This window comes from Nicotiana attenuata, unplaced genomic scaffold, assembly GCF_001879085.1.
Source record: "Nicotiana attenuata strain UT unplaced genomic scaffold, NIATTr2, whole genome shotgun sequence".
Lineage (NCBI taxonomy): Eukaryota > Viridiplantae > Streptophyta > Magnoliopsida > Solanales > Solanaceae > Nicotiana > Nicotiana attenuata.
The window spans coordinates 68,092-73,532 of NW_017674077.1; positions in this window are offsets into that span (position 1 = coordinate 68,092).

A 5,441-nucleotide genomic window follows, 5' to 3' on the forward strand; every position below is an offset into this window, starting at 1 on the left:
GCATTTCATGGGCTGAAAGACCGCCAAATTATCCAAGGGCATCATTGTTCGGAGGCACCATTTGCATAGCCCGAGAACGCCATGCCATGGCCTGAGGACCCCGTTTTATCTTTTGCATAGCATTATTCAAAGGCATCATGGTTCGGAGGCATCATTCTCATAGCCCGAGAACATCATTTCATAGCCGGCGAATCCTTTATTATACGCTTCATGGCCCAGGACGTCATGGTCTGAGGACATCATCTTAACCGTCCAAAGACAGCATTCATGGTCCAACGGGAACTTGCATCACGTTTAAATTTATGCACAATATATGCGCTCGTATTGTTTATTTGCAGGCAAACCGGCTAGCAACGGCCATCCCAGCAGAAGCGATCCTGCTTCGGTTCCCGCAGCTCTACTAAACTCATAACCACCACCCCAGCCCGAATATCTCGTCCGTTCTTGAAAATCTCCATCGGCATGTTCCGCCGACGGATCCCGAACTACAGACGGCCTGATTCCTGTAAGACCAGGGATATGTAGGCAGCTCAGGAACCAGAGCACGGTCAATCATTTCAAACCATCCCGTTCGATCAAAATTGGTCATCATATCTTTACTCGACAACTCTTCCATCCTTCCCGAGTAAAGAGGGGCAGCTGTTGATACCCAATTTTTCCCTGCATATTTTCACATGTACAAAATACTTTCAAAATAACATATATATGCATATATAAGCATGCCTAAGGATTTTAGTATTTTTCCCAATTTTTTAAAGATTTTTAAAATCAATTTGTTGTCCATTTTAGCAGTACAAAATCAGTAATTATTCCCAAAATCCTCAATTTTGGTGAATAATTTATTTTATTCTCATGTTTATACAAAAATATAGTTAAGGTAATTTTTTATACATTTTTTACAAATTTATTTGGTATTTTAAAGCTAAATTGCATATAATTGCAATTCTAGCCTATTTTAAGTTTAATAGCATTTTAATTATAAAAAATTGGTTCCAGTATTTTTAAATTAATATTTATGTGTTATTAACTGACTCAGTACTTTTAATTTGCTTTTAAAATCATTTTTACTATTTTTATTTAAAAAAAAAGGGAAAACTGGCTATTTAACATTTAGCCTCATTTCTTTGCAATTACAGCCTATTTACATTTCAATTTTAGCCCTCAAATTGACCCAATCCTAACCCCAATTGGACCGGCCCAATTCCAATTTTACCCAACCCCTTAACCCATTTGTTTAACCCGCCCGGATTTTCTTTCAATCCAGGTCGTTGATCATTTTGATCAATGGCCAGGATCACCCCTTTCCATTTTAATTCACCAACCCCACCCTAATCCCCCCATTTCGTTTAGTCCGCCGCCCTTGAATACTCTCCACTCCCAAAATTCTCTCGAAGGAACCCTAACCNATTCCCAAACTCCTCATTTGGTGAATAATTTATTTATTCTCATGTTTATACAAAATATAGTTAAGGTAATTTTTTATATATTTTTACAAATTTATTTGGTATTTAAGCTAATTGCATATAATTGCAATTCTAGCCGATTTTAAGTTTAATAGCATTTTAATTATAAAATTGGTTCCAGTATTTTAATTTAATATTTATGTGTTATTAACTGACTCAGTACTTCTAATTTGCTTTTAAAATCATTTTTACTATTTTTATATAAAAAAAAGGGAAAACTGGCTATTTAACATTTAGCCTCATTTCTTTGCAATTACAGCCTATTTACATTTCAATTTTAGCCCTCAAATTGACCCAATCCTAACCCCAATTTGATCAACGGCCAAGATCACCCCTTTCCATTTTAATTCACCAACCCCACCCTAATCCCCCCATTTTGTTTAGTCCGCCGCCCTTGAATACTCTCCACTCCTAAAATTCTCTCGAAGGAACCCTAACCGTCTCTGACACTTTTCCACCGTACTTTCACCGGAATCATGGCTTCTCAGGCCATGGATGGTCTGTACTCACCCCCCTCCACCGTTAGACCATGGGTGTTCGAAGCTTTGAGGTCTGACCTCGATGATTCTCTTTCATACCTTCTTAGATCTATGGTTCTATGGCCTCTCCGGCCATGCTCAGGCGTATTCAAGCATTAGGAGCCTATTTCCCACCTCATCCGACTCCAGATCGGAGTTTCTTCCGAGCCTTTCTCATTTCTAGGGTTTCTCCGAAATCCTAAGCTATTCGAGGTTTTTCTTTGTTTGTTTTCTTAGATCTGTGATATATTTGTATTATACTGGATTTTTTAAGTGTTTTCCCCAATCTTTTCTTTCAAAATTGTTTCTCTTCGATTTAGGGTTTCTGAAAGGTTTTCAAAACATCTTTCTGATTCTTTTCTTTATGTGTGTTTGTCTGTATTATGCTCGTGTGTTTTCCTTCTCTACCACGCATGTGTTGTTCTTCTGTTTTCTTCCTACTATACACGATTCTTCTATATCTTTGTATTCTACTGTGCCTTTAGACTAGGCTCGCATGTTAATCTTTGTTATGTTCTTCTATCTGTTCTTTGCTATATTTTCAGTATTTTTCTACTGTACGTGTTTCCTACTGAGTTCTTAAATTTTGTTTGCTTTACCTGACTTTGTTTGAGTTCTAAGCATGCTTCCTTTATTGTTTCATAAGTTTACATCACTTCTTCTCTCTGCTGAACTTGCTTAAATTCTGAAGCTTTTCTCAAACATGTTCTTTATGCTTTCAAACCTGCTATCATGTTTGTTGGTCTCTTATGAGTCTCTGAAAGAGACCTCTGAGTCTGTTTCAATGGCTTGCCTTCTCATCTTTGTGCCTGATTCGAGTGAAAACCCTAGAATTTGGGGTTTATTTGGCTAGTTCGATTTTGTGTTTGGACTGGGGTTCTACTTTGAAACCCTGAACTCTCAGACTCATTCTGAGTCTATAAATTGGACCTGAACCTTTTTATGACTGTTTCTATGATAGTCTTTTCTAATCAGCATGACAACTCCTTCTTGTTTGATATTTGTGTGCCTTATATATGAGAAATTCTTCTTTCAAAAAGGTTTTGCCAATTATTATTTATTCTGAATTCCTTTTAGTAAGGTTTGATTGATTGTTATTGATTTTCCTTAAGTAAAACCCTTTTCTCTCTTTTCCTGACTTGGTTCATTCGAACAAAGCCTGCGATTTTGATTTTACTGACTGTTTAATTGGTTCCCTTTCCTTATTTTCACAAACCGTGTACCACTGGACTTTTTTCCCTTAAATAAACTCCTATGTATTTACCCTCTTTGTGTTACTTTGGAAAAGTTTTCAGTCAAATTCTTTCCTTAACTGTCTTCTACCCGTTTGAAATCAGAATCCCTTAACTAAAGGGAGACTTTATGTGATTGATTGTAAAACTATTTTCTTACCTTTTCTTACTTGCCTTCTGCACTATAAAAGGGGACTACCCTTCTGCACTTTCAAGGACACACGATTGAATACTCTTTAAGACAAGTTCGAATTTAATACTTTACACACCTTCAGCTTACACTACTCACCTCACACTCTCAATTTCAATACTTTCACATTCTCATCTGAGTTTTCTTCTGGCTGTTTTCTTGCAATTTGGGCTTTACTACTACTTTTTCTCTGCTTACTTCTGAAACTGGTATGTCCTAATTTAGTTTCAGCCATCACACCAATGTATTTATTTACAGCTTCTGCAATCCTATTTACTTTACTGTGCATGCTAATTGATTAATCTGTATATTATTCTCTTTGCACCTGTTTTCTGCTGTGAATCCCTATACCCCTATCCCCTCTATGTGTTTGAGTTAAGGTTCAGGCATGGCAGTATCCAAATTGCTGCTCATGTTTGGACCCGATCCTTAATGGATCCTAACTCCCAAACAAATGTGGCTAACAGGCTGGTCAGGGGTGTGCCAGCACTCCTAATTGCTAGGTATGACACCAGCCTGCCATGGCCTTCCCAGAATCCTCNACAGACTGCATCCAGTATGTTCGAAAGTGCCACCGCTGTCAGATCCATGTAGACATGATAAAAGTGCCTCCAAATGAGCTTAATGCAACAAGCTCGCACTGGCCGTTCGCCGTATGGGGAATGGATGTTATTGGACCGATCGAACCTGCCGCATCAAACAGGCACAGGTTTATCCCAGTGGCAATTGATTATTTCACCAAATGGGTTGAAGCAGCATCTTACAGAGCAGTGACTAAGAAAGTCGTGGCAGACTTCGTCCGCGACCGTATCATTTGTCGATTCGGGATTTCAGAGTCAATCATTACTGATAATGGTTCCAACCTCAACAGTGACTTGATGAAGGCTATGTGTGAAACCTTCAAGATCAAACACAAGAATTCCACAGCTTACAGGCCTCAGATGAATGGAGCCGTAGAAGCCGCCAACAAAAACATCAAAAAGATACTAAGGAAAATGATAGAGAAGCATAAGCAGTGGCATGAGAAATTATCATTTGCTTAATTGGGGTACCGCACCACAGTCCGCACATCAACCGGGGATACTCCCTACATGCTGGTTTATGGTATAGAGGCGTTCATTCCCGCCGAGGTAGAAATTCCTTCCTTGAGGATCATACAGGAAGCAGAACTCGACGATGCAGAATGGGTAAAGAGTCTCTACGAGCAGTTAGCTCTTATAGATGGAAAAAGAATGAATGCAGTTTGCCACGGTCAGCTTTACCAGAACAGAATGTCCCGAGCCTTCAACAAGAGAGTCAAACCAAGACAGTTTACACCGGGGCAACTGGTGTTAAAGAAGATTTTCCCGCATCAGGATGAGGCCAAAGGGAAGTTCTCTCCCAACTGGGAGGGTCCGTACATGGTTCACCGGGTTCTAACAGGAGGAGCCCTCATACTTGCAGAAATGGACGGAGAAGTTTGGCCGAAGCCAATCAATTCAGATGCAGTGAAGCGATACTATGTGTAACCATTTATGATTTCCTTTATGATGTAGTTTGAACTACGTCTGACCTGATTCCCGTTTAAGAGGGGATACGTAGGCAACCTTATGGGTTCGGTCATAATTCAATAAAATTTTCATTTCCCCTTTATTTGGAAACTAGGGCAGAATTTTGAGGAGGACCCTCAAAATTACGAAGTAACTTCAGCCGATCATCGCAAGCAACCATCAGAAGCAGCAGCCCAGTAAACTGGGGCAGAATTTTGAGGAGGACCCTCAAAATTCCGTAGCAGGAGAGGTTGCAACGTCCTGAACCACGTCGCAGTCGTCGGTTCATCTAAAACTATTTCTTAAATATATAAGATATGCCATATCTTTAACAAATTCATGCATGTTTATCATCGAAATTGTTTTGTTTAGCAACGCTACCCCAGGGATACCCACAGTATCACCAAATCAGAAGCTGAGCCGGTCAAGCGAAGTCAGCGGGGGCACGTAACTAACCTTTCCCCTCTACAAAACTCACGATTTTTCTTTGGATGCAGGCACCCAAGTCA